The sequence below is a fragment of the Mastigoproctus giganteus genome, chromosome 7 (assembly GCF_048544385.1).
Source record: "Mastigoproctus giganteus isolate SK-2022 chromosome 7, ASM4854438v1, whole genome shotgun sequence".
Lineage (NCBI taxonomy): Eukaryota > Metazoa > Arthropoda > Arachnida > Uropygi > Thelyphonidae > Mastigoproctus > Mastigoproctus giganteus.
Genome location: NC_143581.1, coordinates 92,710,296 through 92,725,670, shown reverse-complemented (window position 1 = coordinate 92,725,670; position 15,375 = coordinate 92,710,296). Strand labels below are relative to the sequence as shown.

Here is a 15,375-nt window from a genome sequence, read left to right as displayed (position 1 = left end):
TATGCATGGAGAGAGAATAAGGAAACATGAAATGAATTTTAGCCGAAGGATGATCAAAAAAATGACCTTATGGCAGCGCTGTTAACCTTATTAACTGTAACGCATAGAAGCTTACGTTAGGTGTTTAAATGAAAGTAGTGCAGCGATAAGGGCATTTTTACCTTCAATGCTAACCAAATTAGATCGTCGCTATGAGAATTTCTTCCGGAGCACTCCAGTCTCTTCTGGAAGTTAATTATGGACGAGTTTTTTCAGTACGAGCGCCAGTGCATTAAGACTACAAGGAATGAACACATCGCACTTGTAAATAGTATATGTTAGATGATCAGATGGACGTTTGTGAGATGAAAAACTGCATCTTCAGGCAGATAAATGTGCTTTAACTCTCGGGCGAGAAAATCACGCTCAGAAGGGAATCGAATCCAGGATGCGCATTTTCTAAGAGAAATATTGATAGAGAGAAAGACATGTTTGAATTAAATTAGCTCCAAGGCGGCTCAGGCTATGAGACATTTAGTACGCTGTATTTTTAAACAAAGAAAAAAGGTGCGTGTGGAAAAAACCCCGTCCTCCCACCCTGGGGGTGACTAAATCAGCCTCCAAAAAGGCTTCAATAACTTTTTAAAATATTTGTTGTTGTTGTTTTTTTTTTTTTTTCAAATCAAAACCATCTGATATAGGCGCCTCCGTAGCCAGGTGGGAAGGAGCAGCAGTGCGTAGCACACGCTTCTTGATTAGACCGGGGTTCGAGCCCGTCACCACCAAATATGGAGAATGCGGAAAGGTCATGGAATGACCACCGTATATCCCGGAGCAATATGGCCTTAGTTGCTAATGCTCCTAAAAACCAAATAACAAACAAACATCTGATATGGCAAGTGACATAGACGCAATATGGTAAGGAATGCACGATGTTCTTAATAGTCTACCAATATTCTTATTAAAATTTAGCCAACTTCTGCAGAGTACTGGCAAAGTAATTAACAATTGCACTGCTTTGCAGTTTTGAAACTGTGGAAACGGTTCTGGAAAATTTTCCAACCTTTGTGATAACGTAGATCGGAGGGTGTTTTGAGTGGACTGAAGTAGATGCTGATTAAAGCTATTTGGAGAGGATCTTTATTTTCGTTGATTACACTACCACGAAATCCATTTTTATCATATCATAAAAAAATCCCAGTCACTGATTTCAGCGTGGAGGTAAAAATTTAACTTTTGGCTTCTCGTGTCCTTTCTTTCTTTCTTTCTGTCATGTTTCTTCACGCGATAATTTGCATATTTCACCCAATTCTGGCTTTAATGCTCGAGGATCTTCAATTTTTTGTTGCTTACTGCGACCCGCAGTACTATCTTCCTGTTTTTCTTTAGAGAAGTGTTCCTTCCTTTGAAAATTTCCTGTTTCATAACTATACAATTTACGGGCGTCTGTCGATCGACGCTAAAAACATCAATAACTATTTCACGCAGACAATATGATGGATTATGTAGATTAACCAATAAGAAATCGATGTTAATAACAACTTTCACAAACGATTCAGGTCAAAAGTCATTTGTAGAAAAAAAAAAATGCATCTACGTCGTATTTTGTGTATTTTTTCAGTCCTTGTTCAGGAAAGGGAACATATGAAACGCGAACCCAAAGAATATCTTCGATTTCATAATAATGAAATACGTTATTCTATGGAGTATGTACTTGTTGTGGGAGTCGGTTGATGGCTAAATTAAGTTCAGTAAACCGCCTCACCGTATTGGATAAAAAAAAAACACTAAATGGGAAAACGCAGATGTCTTGGCGTCTGATGATTTCCAAATGTGTTACGAACAGCAGATGGTTTCTATCAGTTGCTTCCTTCAATCTTGTCTTCAGATCGAATTCATTCTTTATGTAGACTGCAGTTTTTTTTTCGCATCAGCGCAACAGGAGAGATCGACAGATGTTAGAATATCGTGAACTCTTTATCGGACAGTTAAACTGATAAGATTGATCGGAAGGCAGAACAGTTCGATACTTTTTATTGACGCTCTGGGTAAAATGGTGGGTGTTGCTAAACATGCTGTTAAAGACCTTAGTAGTATTTTTTGGTTGGGGTTTTATTTTTTGCTCGTTTATTGCAATATATTAGTCTTGAAAAAGCATCTTTCTTCGTAGCGAAAGAATTTATTTTTCTCTTTATGGTTATGCTTATTGCCACATTCCTTGGAGGAATCCTGCAGGATTCAGGGTCGCTGTTTCGTCTAACAAAAAGTGATAGAAGATACTGTTGCAAATGAAAATGTTCCTCTTATGTTATTTCGTTTCTTTTTGTTTGTTTACTTCTTTTTTGTCCTTCCTGAAAATGGTGCAAGCTTCTTATATAAAATCCTCTCAGATTAGCATAAATGCAAGAGCGTCTAATTATTATTTTGGTGTTCCTGTTTGGACTGCGAACAACGATATTTTTATACTCTTGAGATTGGCCATAATTTTCTAACCCACGATGCTATGTTGACAGTTGAACTATGTCTATTGTCAAACTTCAACTGCTGCTTTCTATCGAGGATCTTAACTGTATGCCAGGGGTTTTAAATAGAAAAGTGTGTTCAATGCTTCGTCTAAAAGACCAACTTTACTTTATTAATAAAGTAAATGCTAAATAATATGAATTTATGTGTTTCGGTATCATGTTTGTTGTCACTTGAGCAATTTAATACTTTTATGTTTCGAGCATTCGAAAGGATTCATCGGTAGAAGTTTGTGACTACAGGTGTTCACATGATCAGTGGTCGTAAAGGACTTATGCTCACAGGGCAATGCGGTAGAATTGCCACCACATTACCCTGTGTGAATTTATGTAGACTGATCTTATGGCTAATTTAAATCCACCTGAATTTATTTGAAGCGAACAAAATTATTTTTAAGTATCAGTCCATGTTGTGTAATCAATCTGTAAACTATTGTTATTATTAGAATGGACAGACACATCTAGCTGATTGCCTGTTGGGGCGGGACCATTTTTGGTTCAATTCCGACTAAATACTAATTTAATGCACAATAAAAAACTCATACAAAAGCTAATAGAGAATTAAGCAAAAATCATTAATATTTATTCGTATTTTTTCCGTTATTACAAATAAACAAATTTATGCTCCTCATATAATTTTCCAATTCTGATGGTTAAAAAGGAAAATGGTGTAAAAGTTATGTTTTTCTTAATTGCAGACAACACATTTTCGACAAACAGTTCATAAGAACGTAAGACAAGTGAAAGATAATTGATAGATAGTAAAGATTCAGGCCTTATAACTTGAAAAGGGAGTATATTCTCAAGTTGTATTAGAACTTACCAATAACAATCGAGAGAATTTGATGACTTCCATTGACTTCTTTCAATCCGTATAAAAGCATGTATTGTGTTTTGAGAAGGGTTACCCTCTTTAGATACTGTGTGTGCATTGGAAAAAAAAGTAAGGTAAACTGCAGCCATTATCAACTCACTGCAGGACGGAAGCCTCCTCAACGATTCATGTTGAATTAAAAACATTAGGTAGATCAAATTAGAAATACATGCAATTAAAGAAAATCATTCCTGATGAATGAATTAATAAATTTAAAGTGTTTTGCAAAATGACAAAGCAATGACAACACTTCGCCAATCACAGAATTATTTCTGGCTTATTAAATAAGAAGGAAGAGCTGAAAAACAAAGTATAAAGAAGAATATTGTCGGGCCGCCACCATGAACAGGTGAATGCATCTCCAAGTTAATCACAGAAATGCTACTCATAAGTAAAAGTGAACGCACAGCGCCTTTCCTTTATCAGGGTGAAAGACAAAGGATGGTATATCACTTTCTTTAGGTATAAATCCGTCACTCTTGCTGAAGCTGCTCGGCATTTCACTACTGGGAGAGAAAAATGTTTCTCCAAGTAGCGAAAAAAGCATGCCCTATCCAAATGCAAGCACTCGAGAAAAACAGTTTACAATATAAGAGGAAAGTAATTTTGTCTCAAATTAGAGATGGTCTTTGAAAACAGTTCCTACCTAAAAAGTTCACGTTGGTTGCCAATTACTGCATTCTTCATTAAACAACACGTTTGCTGCTGGCAGGATCCCTTAAACTGTTGCTTGATTCCGCCCCCTCATCACTACTCTTCTTAACTCAATGACCGCCAATTAATGGACATTTTATTTTCTCTGCCGGCGACTTCAACGGCCGGTTTAGAATGTGCTGCAATCGATTTTACATCAAGGCCGAATTCTATACATCCCTGAAGTAATGCAGGAGTTCACGAATCATTATATACTGAGGAGCGCTGTTGTTGATGTAGGCACCCTTAATCTATATTTCAAGCAAAGATGAAAACAAATAAATTTCACCTTAGTCTGGGAATAAAACCTTCATACTTTGTTAACATCTGTTTTGCTAAGAGTGCTAATGTTTTCCCGATGTTAAAATTTCATATAACAAAAATACAGTTCTTAGCGGGATGTCGCTTTTCTTTCTCCTGTCAAGTTTTCTGTTTTAACGAAGTAATTTCTAATAATATAAATATTACTCTCACAGGAGGTCGTTAATGTTTGCTCAAAGCGTACATTATCTCAGGCGAATACTAGTGCACATCACTATCATTTAAAAAAAAAACATTTATCTTAAAGCGCCGTCTTTATGGAGGAAAAACCAAAGTTAAAATGGTGGTGGTGGTGCTGCTAGCTAGGTTGCTTTTCATGCCAATGTGGGTTACAAAAATGTAATGTGCAATGACAGACCATCTGCTGTTCTGTATTATGTAAGCCAGTAGCAGCACTAACCAGTTCCGACTGTTCATCGATCCTGAGGGCGGACTTTTTAATACGCCGCATCAGTGGTGTTCTTCGAATAAAACACCCCGTGCATAGCAAGTAGGTAATGAGTGTACACGTACTTAGGTCGCGCAGCATAATGACACAATTCAGCTTAGGCATTATCAACGGGTGAGAGATTTCCTAATATAGAATTTTTGTTTGGATCTCGGGAAGCCACAGGTTCAGAGCCCATGGAAATAAGTTTATTCACTTAAAAACATCTGCACAAGAACGCTGCTATCTATTTAGGTTATATTTTTAGTCGTATTTCATTGTCCACCACGTATGTACAGTATAACATACATTGTAGAATGGCATCTGATAATTATTCTTTATGAGTTGTCGCTCCCATCACTGCGTTTCTATAACCCATTTGACAGGCTGAAGGTCACGCATGCAGAAATCTCTTCTTTTTTCCGCTGCCTTTTACCATTTCCTGCGGGAATTGACCAGCAAGTATATAACAATGACCCATGACATTTAAGGATATCGAGACGTCGTACTCACGAAATGAGAATAAAGGGTGAACTCAAACAGATGGATGACTTTTAGTCAGAGAGAGTGAATTACGTGATCTTAAATATGCGTTTTTTTTTTATCTGATAAGAACTGTAATGGTGTGGTCGCCAACAAGATAACTCCATCAGCACTACATGGCTCTAAGGTAACTATACTGTTCGAAAGATGCAGTAAATTAATGAACAATGATTAACCATCCTTTCTGAAGACCAAAATAAAGTTAATTTATTACAAAGCTATAGAGATCAACGGAACACTTTTTGCGACTATTCTGTTTTTTTCCTGGATTCCATTCCATTTTGAAGCTACAGATTTTTTAAATGTATTTTCAGCTTATTATTTTCCCCCAGATCTATATCTATTAAGAATAACACTTAATACAGGCTGAAAAAAACTATTACAATGGAAACAAACATGGCTTCCTCTACTAAGAAAGTTGAGTTTTAGACAGCAATATTATCGCATTTGATTTGATTTAATTAAAGTTTAATATTGTTATAATCAGCATCGGTGTTAGTACCTTAACCTTGTAAAACCCATGGCCTCTGTACTTGTACAGAGCACTTATAAATAAACATTTATTTATAAGTATTATACACACAATAATATCTGATCCATTTAGGTAGTGCATGGTGTACACCCAGATGCGTGCCTCGTTGCACTAATGACAACATTGCGCTAACAGATACTCTCCACGCTGATCTGATCAACTATTCTGTAGATCCTTTAATGAAAAGTTGGTGTAGTATTATAGAAACAGTGTTTTTAGTAGCATTAGGGGAGTTAGGTATAATTAAGTAAACATTCTACACTACTAAGTGGAGTTCTGTGGAGTAACAGCTACAACATTAATGAAAGTCATCGTGTCCACAGTGCAACAAAGAAAAATAATCTTTGAAGATCACGCCTGATTATAGACTAACGTCTCTTACAAGAAGTAAATTTTCATTGACTTTAAGCGAAATTCAAATGGAATGAAAGTTATCTTTTTTTTGTCGAAGGACTGTAGAAATTAAAATGGCTTTCATTTGAACATTCATAAATATTCCTCCTCTAAGGAAATCAAATTAAATAACCGCTCTCTGTGGAAAACTGAAGATATGAATCGTATCGTTTCATTAGCTTCCTTTTCTTTTTTTTTTTTGGCTGAAGCTTTGCTTTATTGACTTTTTTCAATGATGGAAGAAAATATCTGCAGTTTTGGACGGAGTTAAAATTATTACTGCGAACACTTAATTGCACTGAACTTTTGTCGGTCAAGAGAATAGGACTATTTCCTTGACCATCATATAATTTCTTCTCGAGGCTTGAATGGATGCAAGTTGAAGGAGAATCATTCCCTCAAGTTTTCTATTTAGGAAAGTGTCAGCAGGAACTTTTCCCGCTTGGTACAACTGAATATCTTTAATTTTCTATTCGTGAGAAAAATGGAGTAAAAATCTCTCTCGTGTGTGCTGATACCAAGTTAGGAATTGGGAGAATTTCACCCAAGAAGAGCATTTCTAAAGTTTTTCACCTATTTCCAGTCAGTTTAAAAGCTTACTTCAAAGACTTGACAGCAAGCTACATTTTAACTGCCGACAATTCGTCACCCTTACTCGATCGTATTAATTATACCAGTATCTCCGTATATCAACTAGTTTTTCATTCTCTTCGGCCATAAAATTTTTAAATCCCCCCCCCCCAAATCTTTGGTCATGCTAACAAAACTATGGATTGCTTCAGTGATAGTTGTGAAACCTCGAAAATTTGATAGCATTCTCCAAATAGAATAGTGAATTCAACTTTTTCTAGTGATTCCTTAAAGTTGGTGATGCAATCCGTTATTTTATAACATTTTCAACACACTCTCTCATGGGTGTAGATTGTTCACTTTCCATATCAATCGATATCGCACAGAAAACTAGTTCGTGTAGAGTGATGGCAACAATTTGAATGTTGCTATCACTGCTTGATCCAGCGGCTGAAAGAAAGGGCGTCATATTTAGTATTAGTTTTGGGAAATGATTCAAGAAAACAAACTTATACAGCATTTACCAAAACAAAAAACAACCTTCCCACACCACCTGTCCATCCCCTCGAATAATTTGTCCATTTTTGTTTGAGTTTATTCAAACTACCCACTTTCACAACAGATGGAAGTTTGTACCAAGTTACCAACAGTCAACCACCTGTTGGTGAAGGCAAACTTCCGCCAAACTATCCTTCCTCAATTTAAATTTATTCCCCCCCTTATGTATGGTGTCTGATTCCACCAGCATTGAGCTTACTCAATCCATTTCGAATGCCGTCGATGACGCGAGGAACTTTAATGGGCTTTTTTCACTTGGCGGCTGAGTTAGTTGGTCTCAGGCGTAGATAGCAAGGTTTTCCCCCCTGGTAAAATTGGGATTTTTCGTCCAGAGAACACACGCAAATCACAGACACAATACACACGGGTAGTTGAAATTAAAAATTTCCAGATGACCCTAATAAAATAGTTTTACTCAATCCATTCAAAGCCTCCTTAAACACATCAATCAGATCTGAAGAATTTCTTCGTAAAAGCACCCTTTTGTTTTCCTCACTAATCTCTTTGCTTTCTATGCACCCATGCCAGCAGTTCTACCTCCTTCCTAAAATGAGGCCTTCAGACCTGCATGCAGTATTCATGAGACCTCGTGGGCAGGATTACCATCTTTCCCAAACGTGAGGAATTTTTATGGGTCTTTTTCATAACGTGACTGAGTTAGCTGGTCTCAGGAGAGGGTAGCATGGTTTTTCACCCGGAAACTCGGGTTTTTCGTTCAGAAAATTGACCACAGAATATACAATTTACAGACAGCATATATGGAGCAATATGGCCCTAGTTGCTGATGCTCCTATACCAAAAACAACAGTACTCATGATGTGGCTTAACCATTGCTTTATACAATTGGATAAAACCTTGTTTCTGCTGGCAATTTCCTAAATATCGTTAACAAAATCCCGCGAGCTGTCCCAGCAGCTTGACTGCAATTTTCGGAGAACTTCATGTCTGACGCTGCCCAGTTACCCCAGATCCTTTTCATTCTCTACTATAAAGAGGGTGGTACTACACAGTTGTTTGTTTGTTTGGTAGTTATTGGCGCATCGGCTTCTGTGGCCATATTGCACCTCCCAAGGTTTTTTGCAGTACTTTGATCCAAGCCCGAGGCGGGATTCGAACCCGCGACCTTTGGGTTGCCAGGCAGGCGCTTTACCCACCCGGCTAGCCCGGTCGGCGGTACTACACAGTTGGTATGTTATTCTGGGGTTATTGCTTCCCATATTCAATACCTTGCGTTTCTCAATTTTAAACTTCATCTGTTGGCAAGCTCATCACCTTAACATGCACGCTGTGATGCTGTTATCGAGGAGAACTCCAAAATAGTACTTTTTTTTCCCTTTAAGTACATTTATAATTCATGTATAAAGCAGTGCATGAATTATAGTATATGTGTGAATTGTCAAAATTTCCCCTCAAGGAAGTGATCCCGGTCTTTTTTTTTTTTTTTGTTAGCTCTCTCTGTTGCCATCAATTAGAGAGATAAACTGTTTAACCATAAATTTCTCTGTAAGTTGTTACCACACTGAAGAACGATTCCTTAGCTGCTTTTAAGTTCGCACTGTTCCTTCCTTTTTCGAGTAGACTGTTGTAGTTGGCATTTTCTTCCAGAAAGGTCTGTCTCATCGGCATTAAATGATTTGCGGGTTTATGATCGGGTGGCGCCAACTTCTCCACCTATAAACTCTCAAACTACTCCTTGCTGGCATTCAATGTATTGGTACTAACGCTGTTTACGCTCTTCTCTAACTATAAGCAAGCCAAAGACTACATTGCCTTCACGTACTTTGCTCAAGAATTGTTCACCCGACGTAGGGCGCTTGCACGGACACAAACTTGAAAACTGTACAGTACCACTCACAACGCAGCTTTGAATCACTGACTGGAGCCCTGATTGAGAGAGAAGTTCCATTAACGCACAGCAGAAGATAAGGAAACTGACACACTCAAACCCCATCAAGTGCCATCTGGCGATTCGAACTAGGTGCCTAACCTAGTTCCCTATAAATCCCCTTTCCTAGACCGGGAAGGGGGAGGATACGGGTTTCTGTCTCTTCTCCTGGTGGGGCCTGGGCCTGTCCCACTGACTTTTTTGGGGTTGCCTTCTCTACCATCCCCATACTTCTGTCTTTTTCCCCCCAGTCTTCAGCCTCCCCTCCCCACTCTGCCTAAACTGTCGCGTACACATCATACAATGTCAAAATTCAACAACGTCCAAAATTAAACTGCATTAATATAAACCTCTTTCGGCCTTACTTTTCCAGTGTTTTTCCAACCCCCCCCCCTTTTTTTTTAGGTCCTAGCCATTGAAATCTCAGGAGATTAGGTGGCAGGACCTGCCAGGGTGAAAATTTAAAGTTACTGGGTACCTGGTCTGCCTCCACGAGGCATAGTGTGGACAGCGTTGGGCCGCAGCAGGGGTCTAGCGGATAAATGAACAACAGAACACAACACTACACTTACAAAATCCATACACTTTGAAATCTCTGGCCTTTACAGTGAACTGTTACACCTACAATGACAGCAACGCGGAGATGGGGGAAACCCCTGGTGCCGTTAGACACGAACACACTATACACTACTATAAGCATTCACTAGTCCACTAAGAACTGTCCTCTACGAGTGTCACTCTACCCACAAATTCAACTCCTTTTTTCATGTTTTTCATGATGGAGTCTCCCATTATTTCGATTAACATGCGCTTTTATTTTAAGAACAAGACATCCAATAATGGGGAAAAAAAAGCACAGCTGAGAATTCACACTTAATACAAATTAATTACTGTATTAAAGAGTTTATTAAGACTCGACTAACCGTAATTAAAAGGTGAACCATGAACGTGCTTGATGGAATGTATGGAAGAGAGCAAATTTCGTATTGAATGCGCGATACATTCATTCAGTAAATTATTTATTTATGAACGGAGGACATGCAGGTGGGGCAAAAAAATACCACGTACGAGAGAGAATCTCGGAATGTAATTTGGAGAATTAATTACCATTTTGTTGCGAAGAAATGATGGTGAAATTGTTAAGCGAGGGTGATTATGGAGATTAGCGAATCAGTGAACTTTTATGGGGGAGGAGCCATCAATATTTCTAACCACGCTAGTACTGTATTCCAAAATTCCTCCTGCACGATAACACACATCTAATGATCTTGTAATGGTCCTTTCTCCGAACGTGTAACCACAGGCTACAATTCATATGAATGAAACTAGTTAGGGAAGGAGCATCTTGCTTTCCGGTTAGTGCCGTGAGAAATATATCGATTCTAGATGAACAAGAAGAATAGTTCATCAGATCGTGCCCCTCCCAAATGTATTAACCTTCTATACGACTGCAAATCGGTATTTTGTATCGAAACATTTTCATCTTAAAATAATTCAAGAAAATATTGCGCATTTTTCATAATAATATTCTCCAGCTAAAATAAATAGCGTGAAATGTTACAGCCACTTCACCCATTCTCTCCATCGTTTACAGGAAACTATTTCTTCCTCAGCAAAAACATAGTTTTTGTTCGTCTGCCATTCCTACATCATTCTTCTTTTCTGATATGTTAAATTCTCAGGGGAAACCTTTGAACTGCCTAACACAACTTGTACGCAAGTAAAAGCCAAAACTGGACACCTGAATGGTTCAAAGAATCATTTATTGATATAATATTTAATCACATGCCAGCCCACTGTATCCTTGTCTATAGATATGGAACCAAATTTGATCAGAGATGGTGATTTTGTCCATTCCTCTTTCATCATGTCAGTTCAAGATTATCCGCTTGTTGGCCTGGCCTGAAGCCAACGTTCTAGTTCATCCCAAGGTAATCAATCGAGTCTAAAGCGAAAGCTCTGAGGGGGCTAAATTGGCCTTTGTACATCCATGTCTTATACGTATTCATCAGAGGCTCTGCAGCATGGCGTTGTGCATTTTCATGCTCAAACAGAAAGAGGATCTACTCGTATTAGTAGCCATATAGCGCAAGGAAGTACAAACTTTTGATGCACCGGCCAAAAAAGTAGATAAAAAATACAAATTATGAACTTCCCTCCTCACGTAGGTAACTATCAGTTGACCTTTGAATTTCTTCACTCTAGGAGGCAACTTGTTCCAGTAATCAACCACCCGCTGACTAAAAGAAAACTCCCTACAGTGTATTCTAAATCTCTTCCCCTGTAATTTGAATTTATGGCCCCTACCACTGGAATTCTTTATAACAGTTAAAATTCAGCCTTCATTAAATTTGCTTACCCCTCTCAGAGCCTTATAAACATAAGGTCCCCCCCATCCCAAGCTGCCTGGTTGTCAAGCTCTGTAGCCCACATAATCGAATCGAAGTCTTTACTCGTATGGTGGCCCTTTAGCAGGTCTCACCATGCGAGTTGTCTATCTCTAAAGGGTCCAGAGATTGACAAGAAGCTCAGTATCTATTTTTAGATGAGGCTCTCTACTTAGACAGTATTCCAAATGCTGCCTTATAATTCCTTATCCAGTTTGATTAATTATTATGTATTATTGCCACAAGGGAGGAACAGCAGAATTTTCCTGATTATCATTGTACACTGAGTGGACAGAAATCGTGGCATACCTACCTAGTAACGGGTAGGTCCACCTTTCGCTCGGATAAGGGCAGTCACACGGCGAGACATTGAGTCCACCAGTTCACGAAAGCGTTCTACAGGTATTTCCATCCATGTTTGCTGCACTGCTGTCCATAATTCCGTCGCATTCCTGGGTGGAGGATCCAAAGCTCTAATGGACCTTTCCATAGCATCCCAAAGATGCTTCTCAGGGTTCATGTCCGATGAACGAGGAGGGCATTACATGGTGATAAAACCTGCGGAATGCTCTTCGAACCATGTTCTAGTCACCACGGCTTTGTTGGGTGGCGCAATGTCCTGCCGGAAGAGTTTATTGCCCTGTGGGTGCATGATGACCATGAAGGGATGCAAATGGTCTGCAAGAATGGACACGTAACCTGGACCTTTCACAGATGTGTAGATGTACCAGAGGTCCCTATGTGTGCCAGTTGACCATTACCGACCGTCCACCTACCTGAACAGTTTTAATTGTTGACATGACGGGTGCATAGCTTCGTGGGGTTTTCCGCCAGATACGCACCCTCCCGTCCGCTCGAAATAACTAGAATCGGGACTTATCGGACCAGTACACCCGTCTCCGATCATCCATGGTCCGATGCCAATGTTCTTTCGCCCATTGAGGCGTTGAGTCCTGTGTCGGGGTGTTAGCAATGGGACTGTGGTGGGTCGACGGCTCACATAACCTATTGCGGCTAATGATCTTGGTGAACACGTTTCTGGCACCTCCCTCGTTGAAGTCGGCGGTGATTTGTGCCCCTGTCGTTCTCCGGTTGGCTGAAACAACGCGAGATAGACGTCGACGTCCACGTTCATCAACTACCCTTTTCCTCCCTCAATGCTGTCCACGATGAAATGTTATTCCGGAAATGGCGTATTCTCGATACACTCTTATACTTGTCTAACGGTGATAGTGCAATCTCTGTACCACTTCCGCGATTGAGTGACCCATGCGTCGGGCACCCACTATCATTCCTCTTTCAAAGTCTGTTAACTCACGACGTTTATCCATACTGACATCTCTACGTGAATGCAGTGTACCTATATAGCTGCCAAGCGGTGGATTCGCCCACTAGCGAGAGAGCGGTGACAGCGTCGCGTTGCCCAGGAACCCCCATGAATTCTGCCCTTTCAGTTTACCGTATGGTGCTCGTTGTTGCAGGAATGAAGAACAATTGGTCCGAACCCAGGCGGAGACAGTACCTCCACCAAGCTTCATTGTTATGACACCACACTTTTGTAAATAATGATTTCCACGCATCGAACAGACCCAGACTTGTTCGTCAGAGCAGAAAATCGTTTATCGTGATTAGCATTAGCAAAGGTATATGATGCAAGAAAGCAAGCTCATATAGAATTAGCCAAAAAGAAAAAAAAAAATCCCATTTCCGTTTCACCCATCCATTCACTTCAGAAGTTTGTATAGTTCAGCCTTGAATTTATTTAAGCTGTCAACTTTCACAATGACAGATGGAAGTCTGTTCCAGCCATCAACCACCCGCTGGCTATAGGCAAATTTCTGCACAATCTATTCTACAACTGTCTTTCCCCAATTTGAATTTATGCCCCTCAGGTGCGGAATCTGAGCAAGAGGAAGAATCCCATTAGCATTGAGCTTGCTCAAACCATTGAAGGCCTTAAACGCCTCAATCAGATCACCTCGCAGGTGCCTAGTCTCCAGACGCTGCAATTTGAAGAACAGAGCTCAAGTCTTTCTTGGTAACAATATTCCTTTGTTCCACTCACTAATCTCGTTGCCCTTCTCTCTCTAATCATTCTAGCACTCCACATCTCTCCTAAAACGAAACCTCCAGACCTGTATGCAGTACTCAAGGTGTGGCCTGACCATTGCCTTATACAAGGGGACAATAACCTCCTTATCCCTGCTAGTAAATTTCCCATATATCATTTACATAACGTAGCTTTCCAACGTTACAGGGAAAAACTGGATGGGTTATATTACTAGGCAATTCTGCTCCGTGCATTGCCTGCTGTGATGGTTGGTTTATGTCTTGCAGCTCTTCCGTAGAATCCGGAAGAGCTGCAACACATAATGCACCTCCTTAGGTATCATTCCCGTATTAATACCATTTCATGTGACCACTCTAAACGCCTAGTTGACAATATTCAACAATGGAATCTAGGTCCCACTCTTTTGAGCTCACTCCGGTCTCTTTTCGTACCACAGCCGGGACACGTCTACTCAAACGTTTCCCATCTGTAATACCATGGCGTTTCCGTTTGGTGAATACGTCAGCCACTGTTGAAGTAGGGTGTTGCAGTTTCGCTGAAATGGCACGAACAGATGGCCTGCAACGTAATATGGCATTCCGTAATGCCTTCTCGTCGTTGAACGCGACCCATCTTTTGCATTTCACTGATCTGCTTGCTTCTACCGCGAATGCAATTGCTTTTATATCTAGTTCTGACAGGAGGGTGACGAGTATGGTTAATTTTTCCCAAATATTAGGACAGTCTGGGCATTTTGAAATATTTATTATATGGCATAAAAAAAGGTGAAGGCTCCACCTCTTTAATTCTCTCTATAAGTTATTACTTTGCACTCTTTCTAGAGAAAGCTAGAGGTTTAACATGGTATACCCTGATTGTTTTACACATATAGATGTCTGCATATTCATGATGGATGCGCGAATTACAAAAATGACATATAAAATAGGCAATTTGTCTACATAAACTTCTATTATGCCACTGATGAGATTTATCTGTGTTCCTCAGTGACATAAGAGAAGTTTGTCGCAAATATAACGTTTTAAAAATACATCGGGATCTTGAATCGTATTACAATTGTATTCAGTAGGTCATATCCAGTTCATGAACGCTGAATGTCTTTTATGGCCAATTAGGATTTTAAGGTTTTTACTGCTCCAGTTAGGATCAGTAGTTTTAAACTGTTAAAAGCAATTTAGTGATTTAATTTCATTTTAGTACGTTGTGCTACATACCAAATAAGTCTAATAGCAAAATATTAACATTATCTCTTTTTTCATATACGCATATTACCAAAAAAACACATAAAGATGAAAAATTTCACTTTTTTTTCATCCTATTTATATCTGATGCTGTTTATCCCCTTGTAATAATCTGCTCTGATAAAGAGAACATAAAAAATGCCATTTAGCTGCTTTTAACCAGTGGAGAAGTTAGTCGTAGTGTTTCCCTTAATATTGGTACTAGAGAACTTTTTAAATCAACAATAGAAAACCGGTTTTATGGATAGCAAAAGGAAAAGTTATTCATTTTAGATAAAAGCGTCCTCCGTCCATTTCATCTTCTGAGATTATCCGGAAGTGTCAGTTTGCAAACCACAGCGTCTACTACTTCATCAAGGTCTAAATCAACATTTACAAACTC

General features: G+C 39.3%; 1 protein-coding gene across 1 annotated transcript in view; it reads right to left on the bottom strand.

Moving 5' to 3' along the window:
- The window catches only part of LOC150083078 (uncharacterized), a 305,874-nt gene that overhangs the window by 101,991 nt on the left and 188,508 nt on the right, over positions 1-15,375 (bottom strand). The window lies entirely within an intron of this gene.